At 40.7% G+C, this 27,350-nt stretch overlaps 1 protein-coding gene across 7 annotated transcripts in view; it reads right to left on the bottom strand.

Moving 5' to 3' along the window:
• ZFHX3 (zinc finger homeobox 3) overlaps positions 1-27,350 on the bottom strand; it is a 718,852-nt gene that overhangs the window by 676,535 nt on the left and 14,967 nt on the right. For all 7 annotated transcript variants that reach the window (XM_075838516.1, XM_075838515.1, XM_075838512.1 and 4 more), the window contains one exon: positions 22,762-22,814. The gene's annotated coding sequence lies outside the window, so the exon portion shown is untranslated. The remainder of the gene's footprint in view (positions 1-22,761; positions 22,815-27,350) is intronic.

Here is a 27,350-nt window from a genome sequence, read left to right on the forward strand (position 1 = left end):
GTGCTTATTATTTAACCGCTTCCCGACCGCCCACTGTATATTCACGTCGGCACTTGCTGGGCTCTGTGCAGTGCCGACGTGAATTCACGGTGGGTGTTAAAAGCATGATCCGGGTGTCTCAGAGTAGCGCTGACACCCGGATCGCGCTGTTATCACCTGCCTCTGGTCCCGGAGATATGATCGGGACCTGATTAGTTCAGGTCCCGGTCATGTGATCGCAGGGAAAGTGTGTTGTAGCAACGAACTGGAAAGTTTGTTGCTATAACAAACTGGAAAGTTTGTTGCTACAACAAACTTTCCCGGGGACCGATTGCTGGTTCTGCAGTCGGTTATAAGGCAGAACCGGGGGCCGTTATGTGCCATGCACAGCAGCCTATGAGAACCAGCCGGATGCTGGTTCTCATTAGCTTCCTGTCAGTGTGACTCTCAGCGTCACACTGACAGCTTATAATACGTTACACTACCTAGGTAGTGTAATGTATTATAGCAGCGATCAGTGTTGCCAGGCTTCAAGTAAAACAAGTAAAAAGTAAAAAATAAAGTAATAAAAAAGTTTTATAAAAGTGTAAAAACAAGTTATAAAAGTTACGAAAAAGAAGAATGCTTTTTTTCCTATAATAAGTCTTTTATTATAGGGAAAAAATGAAAATGTTAAAAAAAGTACACATATTTGGTATCACCGCGTTCATAACGACCCAAACTATAAAACTATAATATTATTTTTCCCGCACGGTGAACACCGCAAAAAAAATAATTAAAAAACAATGTCAGAATCACTTTTTTTTGGTCATCAACCCTCCCAAAATATAGAATAAAAAGTGATCAAAAAGTCGCATGTACCCCAAAATAGTACCAATAAAAACTACAACCCGTCCCGCAAAAAACAAGCCCTTACACCGCTTTTTTGACGGAAAAATAAAAACGTTATGGCTCTCAGAATATTGGGACACAGAAAATAAATTATTTTATCAAAGTGATTTTATTGTGCAATCGCCACAAAACATAAAAAACCTATATACATATGGTATCGCCGTAATCGTACCGACCCGTAGAATAAAGTAAAATGTCATTTATACCGCACGGAGAATACTGTAAAAAAAAAAATACAAAAAACATTGCCAGAATTTATGTTTCTTTGTCACTTTGCTTCCAAAAAAATCTAATAAAAAGTGATTTAAAAAAATCACATGTACCCTAAAATGGTACCAGTGAAAACTACAGATTGTCCCGCAACAAATAAGTCATCGCACAGCTCCGTTGGAGAAAAAATAAAAAAGTTCTGGCTCTCAGAATATGGCGATGCAAAATGTGCAGAGTGTTCCAAAAGCGGATAAGATCGGGCGCCATTTATCAGTGCGACACCGGCCACATATCTGCGGATTATTATTTATTTAGACCATTATCATACCCTCTTATTATGTCCTGATGTACCCCGCACAGCTCACATATACCCCCACATCATAAACTGAAATACCAGCAAAACCCCAAACAGAACAGTTACCAAGCAAAATCTGCGCTCCAAAAGCCAAATGGCGTTCCCTCCCTTCTGAGCCCCACAGCGTGCCCAAACACCAGCTTACGTCCACATATATGATATTTTATATCCGGGAGAACCCGCTCAACATTGTATGAGGTATTTGTCTTCAGTGGCACAAACTGGGCACAATATATTGTGCATTAAAATGGCACATCAGTGGAAAATTGTAATTTTCACTTTGCACCATCCGCTGCGCATTAACGCCTTGGCGCACCACGACTTAATAGCATGTCGTGGTGCGAGGGGTTATTTATGGAGCGGGCTCATGCGCTGTGCACGCTCCATATTCTGCAGGTGTCCGCTGTGTATTACAGCTGACACCCGGGACTAACGGACAGGAACAGCGATCGCGCTGTTACAGGAGCCTGTAAAATGACATTATACTGCAATACATTAGTATTGCAGTGTATTGTACCAGCAACCTAATGATCGCTCGTTCCAGTCCCCTAAAGGGACTTTTGGGAGGTTTCCACTGTTTTGGTACCTCAGGGGCTTTGCATATGCGACATGACACCCGAAAACCATTCCAGCTAAATTTGAGCTCCAAAAGCCAAATATTGTTCCTTCCCTCCTGAGTCCTGCCGTGGGTCCAAACAGCAGTTTATTACCACATATGGCGTATTGCTGTAATCAGGACAAATTGCTTTACAAATTTTGGGGTGATTTTTCTCCTTTATTCATTGTAAAAATTAAACATTTCTAGATTTTCATTTTCACGGCCTAATTCCACTAAATTCAGCAAAAAACCTGTGGGGTTATAATGCTAACTATACCCCTAGAAAAATTCCTTGAGGGGTGTAGTCTTCAAAATGGGGTCAGTTTTGGGGGGATTCCACTGTTTTGCTTACTCCAGGGCGTTGCAAACGCGACATGGCACTGAAAACCAATCCAGCAAAATCTGCGCTTCAAAATCCAAATGGCGCTCCTTCCCTTCTGAGCTCTGCCGTGGGTCCAAACAGCAGTTTAGTATCACATATGGGGTATTGGCGTAATCGGGAGAAGTAGCTTTACAAGTTTTGGGGTGCTTTTTATTCTTTATTCCTTGCAAATATAATTTTTTTTTATATTTTTTCAGAAAAAAAGTAGATTTTCACTTTCACAGACAAACTCCAATAAATATAGCAAAAGACCTGTGGGGTCAAGATGCTAACTATACCCCTAGATAAATTTCTTGAGGTGTGTAGTTTCCAAAACCGTCTCACTTTTGGGGGATTTCCACTGTTTTGGCACCACAAGACCTCTTCAAACCTGACATGGTGCCTAAAATATATTCTAAAAAAAGGAGGCCCCAAAATCCACTAGGTGCTCCTTTGCTTCTGAGGCCGGTATTTCCGTCCATTAGCACACTAGAGCCACATGTGGGATATTTCTAAAAACTGCAGAATCTGGGCAATAAATATTGAGTTGCATTTCTCGGGTAAAACCTTCTGTGTTACAGAAATTTTTTTATTACAAATGAATTTCAGCAAAAAAAATAAAATGTGTAAATTTCATCTCTACTTTGCTTTAATTCCTGTGAAGCGCCTAATGGGTTAAGAAACTTTCTGAATGCTATTTTGAATACTTTGAGGGGTGCAGTTTTTAATATGGGGTGATTTATGGGGTCTATCTAGTACATAAGGCCCTCAAAGCCACTTCAGAACTGAACTGGTCCCTGTAAAAATGGCCTTTTGAAATTTTCTTGAAAATGTGAGAAATTGCTGCTAAAGTTCTAAACGTTGTAACGTCCTAGAAAAATAAAATAATGTTCAAAAAACTATGCAAATATAAAGTAGACATATGGAATATATAAAATAGTAACTATTTTGTGTGGTATTACTATCTGTTTTACAAGCAGATACATTTAAAATAAGAAAAATCATAATTTTTGCAAATTTTCTCTAAATATTGGTGTTTTTCACAAATAAGCAATGAATTTATTGACCAAATTTTTCCACTAACATAAAGTAAAATATGTCACGAGAAAACAATCTCAGAATCGCTTGGATAGGCAAAAGCATTCCGGAGTTATTACAACATAAAGAGACACATGTCAGATTTGAGAAAATGGGGCTGGTCATGAAGGTCAAAATGAGCTCGGTCTTGAAAGGGTTAAAAAAAGTCTTACACAGTTTAATTTAATGGGGTTAATCCGCAGCTTTTCTATGCGGAATTTGCGCAAATAATGAACATGCTGTGAAGTGCATTAGATGCGGAACGTCAGCGGATTTGAAGAGGATTTAGATGTCAAATCCTGAATGTATGAACATGGCCTAAGGCCTCATGCAGCTTCAGACCTCCTGCACAACTTAGTGAAGTGAGCAAGAGGCTGTATGGGGGAACCCAGCGTTCCAGCAGCTCTGCGCTACAGAGATGTAGGCCTTTTGTGCGCCAGCACTATACTATGGGGTTATTCTCCCCTAAAACCAATCTGCATAATACGGCATCCAATGGAGTAGGATGGAGTAGGGCCCTATATAAGTCTATGGGTGCAGAATTATGGGTCCACACAACTTGGCATTGTATGGAGTCCATTAGTGTGCATGAAGCCTAAGAGCCATCAAACTGTTTATTTTCATTTTTATTCAATTACTTGTTATTATTTTTCAGTGTTCACTGTATTTTGATTTAAAATCTCGTTATATTTTTTTTATTTTCCACAGAAACTGTTTAAAATTAAAAATTACAGAAATCAATGGACGATGAATGATAAAAAAAATATATAAAAAAAATATAATGTAGTATTTGTGTATGCAGAATCTCAGTCCTTTGACTGTCTCTGTCAGAAATATTGTTGGAAATGCAATCCCGGTTATGTTAATTCCCTTCTCAGATCAAATGCAGAATAAAATTAAGGCGCACAGTTTGTTTTCAAAATATATACAAAGTAGATGTGTTAGAATGAGAACTCCTAATGCCCCGTCCTATCAGACAAATTATTTTTTGTTAATAACTTAAGTATACTGTTAGTGAAATTACAAGTCGCTTATGACACAATAAATATACAACAGAAGTTACCCCATGAATTATTCAATCCGCTGACTGCAAGTAAAGAAGGAAACAGCACTATGAGAAAGTGATTAGCATCTGAAAAGAAACCCATTTCCAAGCTGAAACAATCAATGTCACCTACATCTAAAGCTGCCTAGTGGTGTTCAAGAAGAAGAAGAAAAAAAAAGGAAAAAGAAATATCATTAATATACACATTTAAAGCTTTGGAGTCTCTAAAAGCATTAAGTATTTGATTTACATTAAAGACATTTGTTATTTTTTTTTTAGCTGTCTGTTACCAACCGAAAAATATATCCTCTTAAATAAATGCTTGCATAATGTGCATTAAAACAATTTAAGTTCAATAAAAGTGATGATTTAAAAGAAGTATCAAACTCTGGCTTCCCTCCCTCTGTTACATATTTACATAGAATTTATTGGTAAATGTGCAGACTGCTCGGCAGTCAATATTGTAATATATATACTTATATATATATATATACATATAGTTATATTTTGTAAATGTGTTATCATGCTGAGTGGGGAGGTAGAGGTAGTTGTCTAGGGCTCAAGACTTTACTGGTTTCTTCATTAAGTGAATCTCCACCTTTAACACCATATTGATTTGATGGTCTATCCTCAGGTTAGGCTATCAAGACATGATCGGTGGGGTTCCAATTCTTGGCACACCCGCCGATCAGCTGTTTTGAAGGGGCTGCAGCACTCGTACAAGCGCTGCTTCCCCTTCATTTCAATCTGCTTGTATTGTGAATTGCCTACACACTTGTAGCGGCAATTTACCGTATTCCAGCCTTCTCCCATTCAAGCGATTACTGTAATTCTGTGAACCGCCGCTGCAAGTGAGTCGGCGATTCATAGTACGAAAGGGAAGCAGCGCTCGTACAAGCACCGCGGCCCCTTTAAAACGGCTGATCGGCCGGGCTGCCAGGAGTCGGGCCCCCACTGATCAGGTATTGATGGCCTATCCTGAGGATAGGCCATCAGTTTTTTATGACTGGAAAAGCCCTCTAAGTAATTAGCACAGAATAGTGTCCAAGAGTAGACATTCACTGTAAATAAGCAAGAAGACCGAAGTTGCCAATAGAGAACTGTATGATGGCAAAGTCCTAGTCCAAAGTCAAGGATAGCAGTCCTTGAGTCAGGGCTGGTTTTAAGGGGTGTCCAGGGCCCCCATTTTCTAGGTGCCACCCAAGGACAGGAATCTCAATAACAACCTCAGAGTAGAGCAGAAAAACATTCCACTCCAAGGTTGTTCCAATAGTTTGTCAGAGCAACCATTTACACTAAGGACTGTGCCCGAAAATAGGGAACTGAACACAGCTCTGCAGTCCTTTGCATCTTTTGCCTGTATAATAGCGAGCGGGGCAGGGGGGCCTACTTTTCTTGTTGACCAGGGCCCCATTCTCTATAAAGTCAAGTTAGCATACAAACAGGAAGTCATCTTTTTAGACATAAAAGGGTTTCTCCAGGACTCCAAAACATACACATTTAATTCACTCAGGCATCATGCACACGAACGTATTTTTTTCCTCCCGTAAATACTGGCGTAAATACGGGTCCTTTGTCACACATATTCGACCCATATTCCACCAGTATTTACGGACCCATGCCCGTAAATACGGGTCCGGTGTCACCAGTATTCCACCCGTATTTATGGACCTGTTTTCTCTGCACTAATCGGCAGCCCCTTCTCTCTATCAGTGCTGGAAAGAGAGAAGGGGCAGCCCTTTCTGGCAGAGTTTCAGCAGTGATTGAAAGTAAAAGAAGTTCATACGTACCGTTGTCTTGGTGACGCGTCCCCTCTTTTGACATCCAGTCTGACGTCCCTGGATGACGCGGCAGTCCATGGGACCGCTGCAGCCTGTGATTGGCCTGTGATTATCTGCATTGTTTACATGGGATGAAACGTCATCCCGGGAGGCCGGACTGGAGGAAGAAGCAGGTAAGTTAACTTTTAATACTATTAACTCCAGTGGTAGTAACTGTCCTATGTCTGAAAGAGTTACTGCCGATCAGTTAACTCTTTCAGCACCCTGGACAGTGACTATCCCCTGACGTTGCCTAGCAACGGTCCTGTAATTACGGGTGCACACACGTAGCCACCCGTAATTACGGGAGCCCCATAGACTTCTATGGGCCTGCACGTGGAGTTATTACGGCCTGAAATAGGACATGTTCTATATTTTTCAACGGCACGGGCACCTTCCCGTAAGCATACGGGAAGGTACCCGTGGCCAATAGAAGTCTATGGGCCCGTAATTATGGGCCATAACTACGGTTCGGAATTACAGGCATTTTTACGTTCATGCGCATGAGGCCTCAGTCTGCAATGTTAAATACTTTTGTGTCAAAAAAGACAAAAGTTTAGTAGGTATGATACCTCTATTGGCTAACCATAAAAATTATAAATGCACATTTTCAGAGCACAAATGCCTCTTCTTCAGGCAAGTTTACAAATGAACGACCTCACTAAATCTTCGAGGCAGCGTTATATGGATGCATGTGTGTATACATATGCTTGTTCATACAGATGTCTATGGATGCCCAACATACATTGAAAACTATGTATGCCGCATGCTCATAGACGGTGATGTATGTAAGGATGTGCATGTATAAAATAACACACATCCACCTACAATACAGATCCTGAGTCCCCCAACTTATTAAGAACAGCATAAATAAGAAAGTCTCAGCATTTTCTGTGCAATTTCAAAAGTCCAAGAGAACCTTTTTAATGTCTTATTATGTTTGTGTGAGTTTCCCTCAGTTCTCCTGATTTCCTTTGCTTGTATTTAAGTGATATGGAGCGATTCCAGGATAGTATACACTCCTTTATAGCTCCAATTAAGCCGCCTACGGATGTGCAGATCATTAGGCCAATACATCCCATAACAAATAAATGGTAACAATATGACTGTTTCAAAATGATGAAATTTAGTTTTATTAGGTGAAAACTTTATCAGATGTGCATTTCTCAGCAGGTTATTTAGAATATAATTGTAATAGCTCCTACGCAAGGCAGTACAGGTGTAGTATCGTTCTGAGGAAAAAAATTAAGCTGGAGCATTGGAAAAATTGGTGCATGCATGTTGTGTGATTAGGACCAGTTTGACATGTTCAGGTAGTAGAGAGGCAGGAAGCTATATAACCACTATCATACCACAAATGTTGGAAATAACTATTTGATGTAATCTGCACCTTTTTCCTTTAACGGCTTCTATGGAAAACCACAATTGTGGTACCGAACTGATTGGGTTTGCTATCATATCAACTATGGCTCTTAAAGGATGTGGGTTTTATTAGTCATGCATGCTCTAAAAAGGTATTTCAGAAGTTTAGGAACTCAGACCAGCCCTTAAAAAGTTCAACTTTTCTGACATGTCTGTTAAATATGTAAGAAGATTTAATTGGTGGTATCTGTGCCATGTGGTTCCCCCCCAATCGCTAGAATGAAAGGCCTGTGGTGCTCCTCCGAGTGCCATGCCCTTCCATTTTCTGACTTGGAGGTCTCCACATCTACAAGATTGTCTGCACAATCTTCCATTCACTGCAGTGGGCTGCCATGTGCGTCTAATAAACACTATCAGCTTGGCTACTGAACCATCCGGACCCTGAGGACTGAACACTACATTGAGGTTTGCATATTAAGCTGGCCATTCACGTTATTTTGGCTGGTAGTAATCACTTCCACGAATTTACACATTTGGCTAGGCTAGTCATTTCTATGGACAACGAGGCAGGGGAAGAAGTAGGCATTCACAATTTCGACAGAAGCCTAATGTCTATGTAAAGTCTAAGAAATCGGGCACATAGGGACTAATGTGTTCCACTGGGTCACCAGGGACAATGCACTGCCATATATATATATCATAGGGGGATGATGGAGATAGATGAAAAAGTTTAGTTGTATGGAATAAACAGCAATGCTTTGAATAGCGGTGTCAAATACTAGAGCTGTCATTCTGCCAACTCCGCTTTTAGCACCAAATACCCTGTCCACCACACGTTGGTTCTCAGGAGCCTGCTGCCATCTAAATCAATTTAATTATAATGAGATATATCTTCTAGCACAAAATGGCTGCCCCGCTCAAGTAGAGGAAGAGGCAAACATTACTATAATTGTATTTCTATTTCACTAAATTTAATGAGAGATGTGTCTGACTGACTAAGGAGACATACAAAAGCGTTACTTGGGGTCTTTCTGATAGCCTAAGCCATGATGAAATCCCTAGAGTATACATTAATATTCTCAGATTTTAGCATAATATTGTGGCTTCAGTCTGACTGAAATACAGAAATTCCTAATACCTCTCAACATGATTTGACGACAACATAATTAATAATTTTCTGCACTTCCCATGTTGACAAGTGCCTCATAAATCCACCGCCTAAGTTTCACTTTGCAAGTGGATGCATGAAAGGATTCCAGGCGCAGCCGAATATTCTATGTAAATACGAGATAATGTTTTTTTTCCCCAATCCTGTCGGTTTAATGAAGAGATTGGTATGTATTTTTTTTTTTTTTAGTGTTTCAAAGTCAGGAGGAATGCATCACTAAAGGGTATGTCATAGACAAAAGATGCAATAAGACAGGATTTAAACAAAAATAAAGAAATGTTCTGCTTTGCCTTATCGTATTTCTACCTACCATCATTTATCATGCAAATACGGGGAGTGGGTGGGGAGGGCAGGTTTAAAGAAACAAATTCTCTGTATACTGAAACCCCTCACAGGCAAGAGATAAGATTAAATATTAGAAGGAGAGAAACAGAAAATTAGCTGTCGGTACAATAACTGGGAGGGAAAACTGTTTTATTTAGCCTGAAGGGATTTTTGTAGCAAACGGACTAAATTAAAATCCAGTCTATTAAATCCTGTATCATACAGGAAAATGGCTTTTCCATGCACTTTTAGATACATTTTCATTTATCTCATTTTATGCATGATTACAATTTTAATGAGAGTTGTGCAAAATTTCCTTGCTAATTTTAAATCTCCTTTCTCTATTTTCCACTTACTGCTTGCTGGATTAACATTTGTGATAAATTGTTGGAGCAGAAAGAAGGAGCATTACCAACCTGATACAAATGAGTTCATTTTTGCTCAGCTCAGAAGTGATAGTATAAGGAAAATAATGGCAGATGTCTAATTATGCTATCTGCCAACTCATTTCAGAAAATAAATTATTTGTGTTTCTTTTTTCTTCTACAAACCTGCGAGAGTGTGATTTCTCTTAGATTGTATTTAGATATTACTAACTAGAGCACTTTTCAGCAGCGTTTCTTCAGGTTTTAGATCATAAAAGTTCTGGTTTTCTTACTTCAATCCAGGAAAGCGTCTCATGCTAACCAGTCCTGAGCTCTCCTTCCACCAATCACTCCAGTTTAGGGCAAAGAAAGTGATAACTCCACAGAATGGGGACCTGCGCAGCAGTCCTCAGGACTATCATGGAGGTCGCATGGTCATTTGGGTCACTTTGACCCAGCGTATAATCCCAGTCTAAAAATAAATTTCATTTGGATTTTTTTTATTTATGAATGGAAATCGAGTCAAGCTGCTGACTGATCTCACACAGTCCACACACTGTGGATTTGGAACTGATTTTTAGTGCAGATTCAACAAAGTGACCCATTTACACGCTGCAGTAAAAAAAAGCTGCATGGGTTTTAAAGGGTAACTAAACGTTTAAAAAACTTTTGACGTCACAGTGACATGGCAGAAGTTTTGAACAGTGGTGGTCCGAGCACTGAGACCCCACGATCGCTAAAACCGAAGCTCTCAGGAGAGCGCTGTGCTGATTACTTTCTGATCGGCTTTATTTGGAAAGATGAGCGAGTGGTGTACAGGCTCATAGACTTTCTATTGAGCCTGTACACCGCTTCCAGGAAAACCAATTAGAAACGAAGCGGCACAGCACTCACCGAGTGCTTCTGCAGCTACGTTTTAGTGATCCATTGAAGTCTCAGAGCTCGGACCCTTACCGATCTAAACTTCTGACATGTCAAAAGGTTTTTAAGTTTAGTTACACACTTCTGAGGAATTTTAAATCCATGTCAAGTCCTATCTGTCATAGATTTCCTTCAACCACTCACCAGCTGCTGCTTCTCAACACCATAAAGTGAATGCTAACATTTAGGCCTCCTGCACACGGGACGAAAATGCGGAGTAATTTCAGTGCGGAAATCCGCAGCGTTTACGCAAAATAAATTGACATGCTGCAGATTGAGAATCCGTTCCGCAGGTCAGTTTTCACAATTTTTGAAATGAGGATGAGATTTGATCAAATCTTATCCAACTTGCTGCTACTATAATATACTGCAAAATTTTGGAACAAAAATTCTGTATTTGGAAATTTTGCGGCATTTCCGTCCCGTGTGCAGGGGGCCTTATTGCTCTACTGTATTTGGGAGTTTATTGGTGTGAGCACATCATAATTCTGTGTTACATCTTTACAAGTTGGCACTAACATTTTCAATTCCAGTAGAGGAATATCATCTACTTGTAGCCCAAGGGCAAAGCTGACAGCAGTAAATACCCCTTCATGTCACTGTGCACTAGGGGCTTGTTCTTATTATCATGGATTAATTAGTATTTTCCTTTCCATGTTTCATAAATAGCCCATAAAACTACAGTAATAAATAAGACCATCTATATAGCACAATCACCTATTATATATTAGTTGCTTATATAAATAGCACCACTGTCACTCGAAAGTGTCACTTTAAATCAGGGCATCTCGAAGATGTAATTAAAATAATACTGAAGAATTTTTGTTTGCTATTCTTGCTTACAGTGTGGATGCATAGCTATAGGGGGTGCAGAGGTATCACTCGCACCTGGGCCCTGATGCCTGTGGTGAAGACATCAGTATTATAAATGGCGCATGCTAGGTGGGGGCCATGTTACAGATTTAGTATCAAAGCCCAGGAGCTTCAAGTTACACCTCTGTCTCTCATTATTACCAGCTTACATACATTAATGCTGCTCAGGATCTGACTGTCAACAACCTCAAAGCTACTCTATGCTACTACTTGATGGCGGAGAGACTGATGGTGCCAAAGGTCAGGTGCTACTCAACCATTAGGTCTGGTGATAGGATCAGCCTTCCTAAATTAACATTATGATTACCATTTTACATACATTAATAATGTTCAGGTTCTGACCATCAATAATCACAAAGCTCCAGGATGCTGCTACTGGATGGTGGAGAGACTTATGGTGCCAGAGATCAGGTGCCATTGAACTATTAGGTCTTGTGATAGTATCAGCCTGCCCAAATTAACATTTCTTGTATTTCACTCTTAAAAAGCAATCCGACCTAAAATAACAATTACTGTATTTTTCGGACTATAAGACGCATCCAGGTTTCAGACAACAGAACATAGGGAAAAAAAAATCATATTTTACTACTTTTACAAAGCAAAAACTATTTGTTAAAAAAAAAAAAAATGTGTTCTGTTTCACCACATTCTGAGAGCCATTTTTTGGTACATACGATTTTGTTATCACTTTTTACTTAATTCCATTTTTTTGTCATTGTGCTTGGGGAAAAAAATGGGAAAAGGTTTTTTTTTTAAACTTTTAATAGTTTTTACACATTTTATTAGTTCCCCTAGGGGACTTGAATCAGCGATCATTAGATCGCTGGTACAATACACTGCAATACATTTATTAGTTACGGAAACAGCGTAACTCGCTGATCTACGCTGTTTCCATAACTCCCATAGTAGTGAATGGCAGTTACAGAAGCAGCGTAGCATGCGAGCTATGCTGTTTCCTTAACTACTATTCAGTTCTATTGGAGTTACGGAAACAGCGTAGCTCAGCGAGTTACGCTGTTTCCGTAACTCGAACATGTATGCTGTTTTTGGAGCTACCGAGTTCCGGAAACAGAGTAGCTCGCGGTGCTACGCTGTTAACGTAACTCCCATTCACTTCTACGGAAGTTACGGAAACAGCGTAGCTCAGCGAGCACTCGGCTGTTTCCGTAACTCCCACCACCTAACCAGGAAGTGGCCACCTAACCAGGAAGAGACAGCAGAGCGAGTAAGCTAGAACGGGGTTTAAGTGGCCCCGTTCTAGAGACAGTTGCGGGTCCCAGAGGTGGGACCCGCATCTGACCTTTATGGGAAGACCCCTTTAAATGCCGCGGTCACTATTGACAGCGGCATTTAACTAGTTAAACGGCCAGGAACAGCGCCATCGCTGTTCCTGGCCGTTAGAACAACATGTCAGCTGTAAAACACAGCCGACACCTGCAGTGTATGGAGCGAGCTCAACACGTGAGACCGCTCCAAACATCATACCCTCCCCTTTACATGATGTGCCGGCACATCATGGGTCGGGAAGCGGTTAAGTAAGAAGCGGTCAGGGGGCCTGGTGCTGCCGCATCCCTTGACTGCCGACTATAAGATGCAGGGACTTTTTAGCAAGATTTATTCTTGCTAAAAATTGCGTCTTATAGTCAAAGAAATACGGTACATTTCTTTATCGTATGATCTAGATATGTAGCACATACTGGATCAGTTTGTGGAGTGAGAATATCACCCATTTTTTGGACTCCAGTGTGGATATAGAGCTCTCAAGGTCTAGGTGAGAAACCTTCAAAGGCTACGAGAAGTTCTGATCCAGAGTTGGCTGGAAAGCATCAGGGTTCTGGGTTTCAGGACCATGGAAAATGCTTCTAAGGCGTTTTTTTTATCCTAGACTTGATGTTTAAAGAAACACTCCTGGCAAAACTGATACACTGTGTTATGCCTAGTATCAGGCCTGAGAGGGAGGAGCATGACAAAAGGATTCTCCCGTTGGTGTTCTTTGAAACCCTGTGTCATGCACCACCCCCTCAGGCCCTACCATTACATTTCTGGGTGGAACAGTAAAAGTAATAATGTCCTGGTCCCACAAAGTGTGTTTATACATCCCAAACCCTGTACCTCTAAAAACAGGCATCATGGTATAAAATAGACACACTTGGGAGAAGTGAATAAGAATATTCCAATATGTAGTTATATGTAAAAGGTTTTCCGAGAAAGGTCATGTAAAAATAATCTCTTCTGAATGTAGGGCTGGGCAATTAATCAAAAATTAACCGAAACCGAAATTCAGCGCAATTAACGTACGTTATCTTCGCCATTTCTTTTTTTTCCCCCGGTTTCAACTGTATCTGCGTTCTCAGGAGTGTGCAGAGGCCAGTTACAGGAGCATTATACTGTGTGGAGGGCAACTATAGGTGGCATTATACTGTGTGGAGGGCATCTATAGTGGCATTATACTGTGTGGAGGGCACTTATAGTGGCGTTATACTGTGTGGAGGGCAGTTATAGTGGCATTAGACTGTGTGGAGGGCAGTTATAGGGGCTTTATACTGTGTGCAGGGCAGTTATAGTGGCATTATACTGTGTGGAGGGCAGTTATAGTGGAATTATACTGTGTGGAGGGCAGTTATAGGGGCATTATACTCTGTGGGGGCATCAATGGGGGCATTATACTGTGTGGGGGCAGCAATGGGAGAATTATACTGTATGGTGGGCAGCAATGGGGGCATTATACTCTGTGGGGGCAGCTATGGGGCATTATACTCTGTGGAGGCAGTTATAGAGGCATTATAATGTTTGGGGGCAGCTATGGGGCATTATACTGTGTGGGGATGACTATCAGGGCAATATACTGGGTGGGGGCCTTATCAGGTGGTATAATATATGCAGTAGTATACATCAGGCTCAGGATAAATATTAATTCAATGGCGTGGCATGCAAATAGGTGGTGTGGTATGCAAAAAGGGGTGTGGTCTAAATAATTGTTAATGAATCGTAATTGAGGTTATATGTTCAATTAATCGTGATGTTGACTTAGGTCATAATCGCCCAGTCCTATCTGAATGTTATCATCTTTTCCCCCAGATAATGGATCCTAAAATTGATTAGAAGAAGTAAAAAAATAATAGCAAATCCCAGAAAAAAAAAAAACAGCCAATCCTATGCCTGGTCATGAAGGACTAAACCTTCTCTATAGTCAAGGAGTGGTAATCAAAAATGTTGCTTTACACGTCATACCATTTCATGGTCCAAGTCATTCTTCTTCACTAATAAGACAATTTTATGACATTGCACAATGGTTATTGGTAGCAAATAGAACGGAACTCCCCTCATAAAAAATAAATAAATTCAGGTTTAATTACCAGTCATTTTATGAGCGAGAAGACACATTTTAATCACACATCAGGAGACATGGTTACTTGTTCATCTTGTAACAGCTTGTACAAATGGGTGCTCAGCCCTTGGCTGACCTCCATCCTGTTCAACGTGTGAAACTAAGAGCATAAGGCTGGGTTCACACGAGCATGTTACGTCCGTAATGGACGGAACGTATTTCGGCCGCAAGTCCCGGACCGAACACACTGCAGGAAGCCGGGCTCCTAGCATCATAGTTATGTACGATGCTAGGAGTCCCTGCCTCGCTGCAGGACAACTGCCCCGTACTGAAAACATGATTACAGTAAGGGACAGTTGTCCTGCAGCGAGGCAGGGACTCCTAGCATCTTACATAACTATAATGCTAGGAGCCCGGCTCCCTGCAGTGTGTTCGGTCCGGGACTTGCGGCCGAAATACATTCCGTCTGTTACGGACGTAACATGCTCGTGTAAACCCAGCCTAAATATGATGTCCAGTAGATGTGGGAAACAAACAGTGCGGCCAGATACTGGGATAAGAAGTAATAGAGGGATAAGGTAGAGCAGATTAGGGTTGATTACATTGTCACACATGTTTTTTTTAAGATGAAATATTGCTTAATCACATTCAGTTACAAAAAAATGTTTCACACACTAACTCCCCCCCCCCCCCGCCCCCCATCGTTACATATATTACATGATGTCACAATTATAGGGAACCTATCAGCACTTTTGAGGGGAAGGGCATTTAAAACGTAACTTCGCATAAACAAGAAATTTATGTTTAAATTCCCTTGTGCGCCGATCGCAAATGCCACTGAGGTGCGACTTGATGTGCTCCTCCTCTAGAGGTCTCCTCATTTGTTGTCACTCAGAGCAGAGAGTAGCACTTGTGACCACCGTGCCGAGGGAATAAATGTTGAAAAAAAAAAAGGTACATTTTCTTTCGACAAATTAACCTAAAAACTGCTGGCAGGTTTCCTTTAACAGGTTCCCTTTAAGTAATAAATGAGTTCTTCAAAGAGCAATTCAAGTCACAACTGACATTAAAGGGGTTGTCCACCGGATAAGTCATCAGTATATCATTGGTGCAGGTCCGACACACGGACCCCGCACCGTTAAGCCGCTACAGCTGCCTCTGAGCACCGGACGTACATGCCGGAAGCAGTTGGCTCCGGCCACGGAATAGCAACCGAACTGCATTACTGCAGCTCTGCTCCTATTCAAGTCAATAGGAGCAAAGCTCAAGTTCTGCAGAATAGCCGCTATGCAATGTACAGCGCCAACTGCTTCCGGCTCCGTACATCGTATTATGTGCAAAAAACTCCTGTGCCCGCGGACCACCGGTGTAGCTGATCGGTGCGGGGTCCGGGTGTCAGACCCGCATCCATGATATACTGATGACCTATCCGATGGATAGGTTATCAGTTGTCCGGTAGTGGACAACCCCTTTAACATCATGTTATAATAGCACAAAAATTAAAAGAAAAATCTGTTTTGCATAAAACCTTTTTTACATTCAAAATGTAGCTCCCATCACGCCTCCGTATGGCGTACTGATTTTAAATTGTTTTTATCCTGGGAGACTTCTTTTGTGTTTTTTGACCCAAACGGTTGAGTAATGCACTTTGTAAGACCTGCCAGGAGGAGAAGGGATGAAGGAAGTGTCCGCTGTTCTAAGCATAATTCTGCCTAGTTAAAGTAACTAAAGCTTAGATTGTACTGGAAGTTTAATATGGAAGGAGAATTTCCTTTTTTACTCAACTGCATGTATATGGTGCAAAGCAAATATATAAGCTTTGAGAGCAATGATAAGTACAAGCCATTTACTGTAGTAACTGTCTTATTGAAGATTTTTTACATACTGTGATATATGACAGGTGGAAATCCCACCTTTGAGACCCACACCTATCTGTACACACCTGAATTGCAATACAATTAATACTGGCCACTGAGATGAGATGACAGGAGAGCTGCCCATTCAAGTGATCAGCTCTCTCCATTATACTGTATGGAACTTGCAGAAACAGCTAAGCAAGCTACTGTCACATAGTAAGAAAGTATGGCTGACCATTGACATAACGATGATTGTCAATGATCCAAACAATGTTATGAATGTTAACGACACTCATTACGCCAATGTCCTAAAAATGTTCGGTTCCGCCAGAATTCTTATCAGTCATGCTTCAAAACATTTCCCTTGGCTATTAGTGGTATATGATATGATAGGCTCCGAAAATTAAGCGATACAATGTAAAGGCAAGATATTTCCACACGACATAAACCATTATCCATGGCTAAATATATTAGATCATGAGAAATATCTGTTTGTGTATACTACTTTCCCGGCCCGTGTTCCAATTGCAAGAGAAAATCAGAATGATCACCATATCGGGGGAAAATGTTTAGAAAGGATGTAAATCTCCAAACAGGCTAGATCACATACTCTATAAAATCAAATAAGAAGAAATGTAAATGATACTGAAAATTGCATGATTTGCTAGAATTTGAATTTAAGCCGAGACCACATCGTATAATTGGTCACAGTTCGTCAAATGTAATTACATTTAATTATTGCAGATTATAAATTAGCCTAGAACACCAGATAATTGCCACATTTATTGATTAAAGAGCAAGTAGACAGTTATTTTAATGTATATATTGGGCTTTGTGGTTAAAAACCAAACATTAAATAAATGAAGTGTTTATATAGTTTATGCATAGATCAGTAGGCTGCTACAGTTCAATCAAGATGCATCGAAAGTCCTTTATGACATACCAAACTTTACAGACAGGACTAACCTAATTTGTTGTGTGATTTGTGTAAATATTTACTGTTTTTATGTTTTTGCAAAAGCATAACGCCAGGGCTACGTCGCAACATCCAGCGGCAGCAAGAGGGAGCAAATGCGACCTCATTACATAGCTGCATTTTATACATATCTATAAGAATGAAATCCTACATTATGCATTGATCACCATTAGTCCGTGATCGCTGACGACGAACTCCTCCCATCCTGCCGACGCCTTTCTCTCCAGAGATGCCAGCACATGCGGCCGTCCTGTTCCGCAGTGACCACTAGTGTGCGATCGCGAGCTCAGTTCAGCCTTAAAGAGCCAGAGCGCACACATATGTGATATTGAGCTGATTGCTCCCAGAGCACCCTGGACTATAAGAAGGGAACTCCCTCTTCCTTTATTGCCTGAGCGTTGTTTGTACCTACCTGTGTCTGTCTTTGCAAATGGTCCCTTGAGTGTTTTCCAGTTCCAGTGTTCCCGTTCCTGCTACCTGTATCCTGTGCTACCGTGTTCCTGTGCTGTACAGCGTTGGGGTCGTGCTGTGTCGCCTACTACACCCGCTGTGTTTCACCGCACCTGTTGTCTGCCTGGTGCCAGAGCCTAAACCATCGCTACTGTCTGAATTGCAACAGGTGCCTTATCCGAACTATAGTCATTGACTTTGCACACTGTTTGGCCAGCTGCTATACTGCTACGGCAGTACGGCCCAGTGGGTCCACACCCCCGTCGTGACAACGGACCTGTGGGACACATAAGCTCTCCATGTGCCTTCCTATGGTGCCTTTGTAATGCACGGTGTGTCCCCCCAGAAAGCTTTGCTATATACATAATATTATATGGAATGTGATGGAGCATGGCACATTTTATTTTTCTCACAGATTATGTGTGTATCCATGAGATAATCCTTTGTCTGCTGCCATATAAAATGTGAGGCACAAGGAGGTACTGTATTGGCCCCTAGCAGTTTATGTCTGCCATATTACAGACCCATACAAGAGGGATCCGTAATACAGTTTTGCATGGGCATTTGGTACAGACATGGAAATGTAAGCAGTGTTTCCCCTTTAACCATGGTCCCCATCACACATACCTTGTATAAAACTAGTGCAAAGCAGAACTGAAGCAATTGCCCATAATAACCAAACACTTCTCTCCTTTCATTTTCCAACCTATCTTAGAGAAATAAAATCTGTAACATGATTGGTTGTTCAAGCCAACTGCTCCAGGAATTATGCATTAATGTAAAAACTGTTTAACGCCCCGAGGGAATTCCCAAGATCAACTCTTGGGGTAAGAATGTCGAAAGCATTTATGTTTAAATATTTAGGTTCTGTTACACTGGCAGATTTCTGCTGTAAAACGAACGCCGATCGATGATCTATTAAGTAGATCGGATCTCACTTAATCCCATTTACATGGAGCAATCATTCTGTCTGGGAACAAAAGAGATGGTTTGTCCACAAACAGTTTGCATCGCTGTCAGTAGTACATCCCCTCTTTACACGGGGAGATGTGCTGCCACCAACAGTATATTTTTTTATGCCAATTGGTCTACAAATCAGCGTTCCGTTCTCCCGATCATCGGTCCATGTAAAAAAACCTTTAGCGTGTATAGACCCTTTTATGCATCCAAAGTGGAATTTCCCTTTAAATAACTATACCCTGAGGCCTCGATCACATCTGCATTGGAGGCTCCATGCTGTGCTAATGTTTCCAGTAAAACCATGGACACCCCGACAGAACCCATTAAGTCAATAGGTTCCGTCAACCGCTGGTGGTGTCTATGGTGCAAGCAGAGAAATGGAAATACCAAACGCAGATATGAACATAGCCTAATTTGTGTAAATAATAAATAATATTGAATGAGACATGGAAAGCCAAAGTCTGTGTGCCTGCAAGTGCCACCAATGTTATTCCAGTTGGTATATTTCTTTTAGCAATCAGACAACTCTGCCTTTCACTAGAAACACCAACATGCAAGATGAGAAAGATTTCTTTAACGTCTCGGTAAACAGGCCTTATGAATACTCACAGAATAGATTAAAACTTGAATCAAAGGGGGAAAGAAATCAATTCCCCTTTTACTGCTCTTCATTTCCAGTGCGGAATTTGCAGTTTTACAAGAGGGCAGCGTTTTATATTACATCACAGGTGATAGTTGGAATAAGTTAATTCATTTAAAAAAAGGAAACCTAAAATATAGCAGAACGAAAGCCCTAATGTACACGCTTCTATTACACCAATAAATCTTTAAGGTGTCAACTACTTGAGTTACTTTCCAAGGGCTAATAAAACAGGTGTCTGTCGGCCTCTTGACCTATGACATCAGATAGACAATATTTTTCTTCCATTTGGGTATTTTGCCATTCGCGACTGGTAGACTGGCTAATGCCTGGTGCTTAAAGGGGAAAAAATTAAAAAGCATATAACAAAAACCAGCTTGTATCCCAGGAGGATGGCAAACAAATTCTGTGAAGTTATTCCCACTCGTATTTCTGTTAATGTTATATAAATTCCACACGTTAAGGGACAGCTTGAAATATCTGTTCATGGTTTCCAGCTTGTTTATAAAGAAAAAAAAAAGTTCAATCAACTTAGTCTTGACAAGCTAATCGATTACTTCTGCCTCTGCCGCCAAAGTCTTTCATGCCTATTTTCTGTCTATCCCAGAAGGCAATGTGCACAATATGTTTTAGATGGTATGAGTCAATTTAATGCCTGGGCAGCGCCAAATGATTCAACTGCCTTGAAAATGCATGTTTAATTGAAACCAGGGACTGCAGATTATACGCAAGTAAAAAAAACAGTATATAAATAATAAACACAACATTATGAATTGTGTTCAATGCAAATTAGGTCTATGCAGAAAAGCTATAAAAAACATGGTTAAAACTGAGGAAGCCATGTAATTACAATGTGGATTCCTAATTTTACTGTATCATTTGATCTACCGTTAAGTCATAAAAAATATGCTAATACCTCTTCATGGGTGTCCTTGCTCAACCCTTCTTTGTTTCATACGTCTGCAGACGTACCACACTGATCCAACTATAAAAGTTAATTAAAGCGGATTCTGGATATCTGCAACTTATTATGCAATGTTCTGCTTGCTGTCAGTGAATTCGAACAACCCTATTTACATCTACAAGGCTGAAAACCCTGTACAGATCTTAAACTTTCACATCTCAGGCTGATACATTTTATTTGGGTTGATACATTCTAGCAAATCAGACAGGAGAGAATTGTGCGCTGTTGTTTTTAGCTCACAGAGGACTATCCAGACTGGATACATTTGTAGTAAACTGTCATCTGTGAGCATTACTAGGTCTGTATCACTACTTCCAGACGTAACGGAAGAAATCAGTTGGGAATTTTGCCTCCAATCCATGGCGATTCTGCACCAAAGTCCACGTGCTAAATTTTTCGGCTACGTGTGGATAAGGTTTTAAAAACCCCATCCACATATATTGTACTTTACATTTCCGCAGAGGTCCTGAGCTAGGGGCCATCCTCCATGAGATAAAGCTGTCCTTATAAGACCCTTTAAACCTCATCACTATTTATTTGGCAGACGGGTAGGGAAATACCATCCTTTTGATAGCTTAATTTGTCATTAGGCTTAATTTCTGATTTACGGTGACATGTATAGTCAAATCTACGATGTACAATTCTATCTTTGGGACAAATTCCAACCACAGCTAAGAGAAAAAATGCTACAGTACTCTTATCTTTGGCTTTTTCTATACAGCTTCTGTTGAACACATGGAGGTATATTCAACAAACTGCTCCATCTTCTAAACATGCATATATTGGTTCTAAGTCATAGGAATCGTTACGGTGAATTAGGACAGCTGCTGAGGTCAGAATGAATTTATGAGATATGGTTGTCAAAACAATGAGAAACACTGTTCAGCCAAAGTCCCCACTTAGCACATGACTGCTTTACAAGACAATGACAATCAATCGCCATGTGTCTTCCAAGGTGGTCCTGATATCCTCCAGTTAACATACATGGCAATATAAGCCCCTAGCATTGAATTTCCAGCGTCTTTTTTATTATGCTACCAATCCATTCTTTACTGTTAATATGCATGATGTCATTATAGCCATGCCACATAAGAGGAGAAAAAGGGCTCAGAATGAGGTCATAAAGTAAATTTTAAAAAAACGGATCATAAATTTATAAGGTTTTAATAACTTTTCTAGAATCAACCTTTGTCTATAGAATAACATTTATTTAATCACTCCCTATAAATGAGCGGTTCTAATATCTTGCACTACATATGCTTTCTATAGGCACACAGAAGGACCAGAACCAATAAAGCTGTGTTCTAATAAAAATAAAAAATAAATGTGAAGCTTATTTTTTTTTGTACTTTTCCTCCTTTTAATCCATGTTTCAGTTAAAAAATATATATGCAACAACAGCTTCTTGGAACTGGTGCCTGAGGTAGCCCATTGGTTTCTATGCCACATAAGAGAATACCAATAAACTGCATATACATTGGGGGGAAGGGGGCTGTTACAGATTTTGCATCAGGGCCCTGGAACTTCAAGTGGAACAGGTTGAATTTATTACAGTAGAAATAGTAATTTTAATTTGGGTTGCAATAAGTTAATACAATAATTGACATGAGAAGATCTGTATACAGGAACAGATAGAGTGATCTGGGCTATCGGGCATTAAAGGGGTATTCCCATCTTAGACTTTAATAGATGGACCCCCGTTCTGGAGAAAGGTGGGGTTGTGCCTCTATCAGACATTTATGGCATGTCCTGTGGAAATGTCGAAGATGGAAATATCTCTTTAAAGGTCATGGGCTCATTAAGGTTCATAAGACACATTTGGAAAGCACTTATACCTTTTTTTTTTTTTTTACAGGTCTTGCAATGAAACTTTCAGAAATGCTCGATCTCTCTCTGGTCACGGGCCCTTGGACGCTGCTCTAATGTCCAAATGGTCAGTACACACATCTGTATATAGCATACAGAAGATTGACATTTACAATGGCAGCAAGAACTATAAGACCCGGTGTCAGGAACAGTTGATAAATTGTATTAAAATAACCAATAAAGAAGCTGGGAAAGAGACCCATATTATAGCAAAATGCACCTGGGTTATAATCACTCTACTACCTGGAAAAGTATCCGGTAGGAGGAAGGGAGTGAGAGCAACCAAAAGAGAAAGTTGAAAACCACATTTTTGTGTTTTATTCATGTGCTGTGACGGAACTGTAGATACATATATCATAGTATTAGACTTACCATTTGTTAGTGTTCACACACAGTCAGGGGCCACTATGCTGGAATGTAGGTTTCTAAAAAGTGAGATAAAAACAAAGTTAGCCCAGTTAACTATATAAAATACATACTGTTATACAAGATCTAGATATATACACCATCAGCAAAATATCCATCATATATGTACATTTTCATTTAACCCCTTCACATCTACCTAACAGGAACATATATCACGTCTTAAGAACATCAGGATGGGAGGTGTTTGACAACTGCACCACTTTGAAGGACTGATATATACTGCTACAATCCATCCTTTCTTTAGCATTCAAGTAAGAGTAGCTACATTGCTGTTTGCATTACTTCAATTACCGTTACAAGGTGATGGGGGGGGGGGGGGTACATACCTGCATTGGGGCCCCATGAATTCTAGTTATGCCCCTAAGTTAAGTATGATCCCAAAGTCACCATCAGGTATTTTATGCATCTTGAATTAAACAATTCCTTTTCTGCAGAGATTCTCCAAGTTTACCTAATAGAAGATGTTTTCTCTTCTTCACCCAGATACAGCACTTTATACTATAATCCCGCCTGAAAACCTGACTCAGTAGAAATAAAATGCCTTAGGCAGACAAAGCAATAATAAATTACAATTCAAATCTACTTTTACAAAAGGATAAAAAAATGATGACCGCTGCTACCTAGAACATTCTGTCAACCATTAAGACGTTCTCTCTACTATCTTATAAACCTTTACAATAAGGTTGTTCTTTTCCATATATCTGAAGAAGCACTATCAAGGGCAATCACAAAATTAATTTTTAATGCTTTACAGCCAAGGATATAATCAGTCTCTTCTGCCCCCTTTTGGGCCAAAAATATAATCTTCTTGACTAAACCTCCAAACTGATTATCAAAGGAGCAGAAATATATATATATATAAACACAACAAAAATTTGAGCAGCACATTCCAACTAAATGATATAAAATGTGTATGCAGGTGCAGGACACCTGTGACTCCAAATATACAGCAGAAAAAGAATGGCGACAGCACCCTGCGACACTAATGCCACCTAAACCACTAAGTATAAATAAATATGCACTAAAGCTAAATCTGCTTATAATAGGGAGGTTCTTAGTGCACATTTTGATCAAAAAGTGTTTGCCCACCTGCCACGACAAGGCGACCTCTGTGAGGTGGGAAACTACGCTGCACATACACCCAGAACTGGGACTAAGCCTACATATATACCTGGGGATGGTATATATATGCCTAAAATTACAGGCCTGAATCCAGCAGCTACCTTGCTCTGTGGTCCCCATGACCAAAATTGTCTGCGTGTGTGTTTATTGACAAGGATGGTGATTTGGATCTATTAATATCTCTTTGATAAAACTTAACTCGTCACCACAGGAAGGGAGTGTTGTCATGAGGACTCAAGCAGCAGGTCTGTGACTGTTTTCACTTAACATACTCTACAGCAGGGGTCTCAAACACGTGGCCCCTGAGGCTGTTATCTGCGGCCTGCGGGACACTGAAGCTCCCTCAGGAGAGGAGAGAGCAGGCCGAAGGAGGAGCACGCCAGCATTCCTTCATTACGTCATGAAGGAGCGCAGTCCCTTTCCTGAACTGCTGGATCATTGGTGGTAGGTGAGCAATGGCCACACATCCCCCTGTGGAAAGTGCAAACCCCCCTGCAGATAGCCCACTGTCCATATATGGACAGTGAGTTCATGGGCTTCTCCAGCAGAGGAATCCCTGGCCAGGGCGTCGGCAACGCTCTGGCCAGGAAATCCGGTCCAGGAGGATCCCCTGACATCACTGTCCATATATGGACAGTGACTTCAGGGGCTCTTCCAGCAGCATTCTGGCCGGGGATTCCACTCCTATAGGGAACCCCAATGGAGCTATCTACAGACAGGGGTGGCACTATCTATAGGGGGTGTGTGTGGGGCAGATCTATAGGGGTGTGTGTGGCACTATCTATAGGGTGTGTGGCACTATCTTGAATGTGGTGTGTGTGGCACTATCTACAGAGGGCATTGTGGCATTATCTACAGAGGGGACTGTGGCGCTATCTACAGAGGGCACTGTGGCATTATCTACAGAGGGCACTGTGGTATTATCTAGGGGGTGTGGCACTATCTACAGAGGACACTGGGGCACTATCTACAGAAGGCACTGTGGCATTATCTACAGAGGGCACTGTGGCATTATCTAGGGGTATGGGGCACTATCTACAGAGGGCACTGTGGCTTTATCTACAGAGGGCACTGGGGCATTATCTACAGAGGGCACTGTGGCATTATCTACAGAGGGCACTGTGGTATTATCTAGGGGGGGTGGCACTATCTACAGAGGGCACTATCTACAGAGGGCACTGTGGCTTTATCTACAGAGGGCACTGTGGCATTATCTACAGAGGGCACTGTGGCAGTATCTAAAAAGGGGCAGCCCAATCTTGACATTCTTGTGTCTGCCAAACGCTGCCAACTGAGCAGCCAGACTGCATTTAGCGAAACACATAAACTGGAAAACTGGATTGTCAAAATAAGCACGTGGAGTAAACTCGTAAATTTCCGGTAAGTTTAAACCTAGCACTATTATTGTAGTAATGTAATATTGTTATAGTAATGTAGTAATATAGTAATGTAGTATTATGGACACACACACCCCCTGAGGAAGCACCGCAAGTGAAACGCGCGTCGGGGTTTTTGTGAGGAGCCTGTACCGAGTCTCTGTTTTGAATGGGTAAGATCATTATCTTTCACTATTGCACTGACATTTACATTCAATCTCTCCTTCCCCTTTCTTTACCCTATGATACCCAATCTAGGGATCTGTGGATTAGGAAAGGGGAACTTACTTTCATCTATATATACTCATTCAAACAAGTACTTTTACTTATAGTATTTATATCTCGGTACCCTTTATTCTTGCTCCATCATTTCTCACTGGAAATTATGTAATTTTTTAACATTGTCTGTTATATATGTTCAATAAAAGATTTATATAATTTTATTTATTTGGCTATGTGCTCTGCTTGTTCTTCTGTTTATGATCTATGATATGGAGCTGCCTTTCGGTACATGATGGGGGGATGTTTTTTCTGTAAACAGCGCCCAGCCTGCACATTAATTGCTTTTGGAGTTTATATAGTGAGTAATATATTAATGTAGTATTATTATAGTAGTTCAAGTAACTAATTGATTAACAATAATTTTGTATTGCATAAAATTTGAAAGTAATGGGGCCCGTCAACTTAAAATTTTTCTATGTGCTGCCCATTTACCCGGCCGAGTTTGAGACCCCTGTCTAAAGGGTATTTTAGTCATTATTTACTTATGTTGCTTATATAGCGGCAACATATTCCGCAGCGCTGTACAGAAGTTGTCATCACTGACAGTTCCCAGTGGGGCTCACAATCTAAATTCCCTATCGGTATGTTTTTGGAGTGTGGGATTACCCGCAGGAAACCCAGGCAAACACGGGGAGAACATACAAACTCCATGAGGATGTTGCCTTGTGGTCAGACTTAAATCGGGGAACCCACCGCTGCAAATGAACAGAGTCAACCTGAGCCACCATGCTGCCCATATATACAGCATTTACTGTATACAGCAATACTTAATCCTCTAAAGACAACTTATTACTTTTGTAATTATATTGGAATCAGTTCTATAATATATGTTCAAAACCATCAAGGTGTAGTGTAACTAATATGTACATGAGACGACTATCAGCCATCTATTTCTCCCTAAAAGGATGCTGGGAAGGATGTCTGCAGAAGTTTGGCAAGATTACTTTGCTAAGAGTTGTTTAGAAATAGTTTTCGCTTTTGTTTCTATGGAAAAAGCATGTACGTTAATGCATGTAAAAGGTGCATATTTTGTTTTATATACTGTTTTTTTTTCTTTTTTATCTATGTAAAATCCATTTTTGAGGAAAAGCTAATCACAGGGTACCCCTAGCAGCCAACTGTAAACGCTGGGAAAAGCAGGCAGAAAGTGTTAATTTACTCTACAGCGCCATCACAGGAGAAATTAAGCATTACACCGTTTCACTTGAAACAATTAGATGGTGTATGTAATGTACAGACATGCTGGATCCTCCAGAGCGAGAGACACTCTTTATAGGCACTCTCTACTCTGGCTAATAATGGAGGGTCCAGAACGAGGGACCCCCTCTATTAAATAAAAATTCCCTAATAGGGTATTTAAAGATAGGTTTTCCAAACCAGACAACCCCTTTAAAGTGCCCCAGTATATTTGCAATTCAAGGCAGAAGTTATTAATCTAACGAGTCCTGTGTCCTTTTTTACTAAACAATGTTATTTGTGGTCGTCATAAAATATTGAACATTTTGCAACTTTAAAAAAATAAATCTTATCTTTAGGCTATGTTCACACGGGGTATTTTGCCGAGTTTTTTGACGCGGAAACCGCGTCGCAAAACTCGGCAAAAACGGCCCGAGAACGCCTCCCATTGATTTCAATGGGAGGCGTCGGCGTCTTTTTCCCGCGAGCAGTAAAACTGCCTCGCGGGAAAAAGAAGCGACATGCCCTATCTTCGGGCGCTTCCGCCTCTGACCTCCCATTGACTTCAATGGGAGGCAG

This window comes from Rhinoderma darwinii, chromosome 9 (assembly GCF_050947455.1).
Source record: "Rhinoderma darwinii isolate aRhiDar2 chromosome 9, aRhiDar2.hap1, whole genome shotgun sequence".
NCBI lineage: Eukaryota > Metazoa > Chordata > Amphibia > Anura > Rhinodermatidae > Rhinoderma > Rhinoderma darwinii.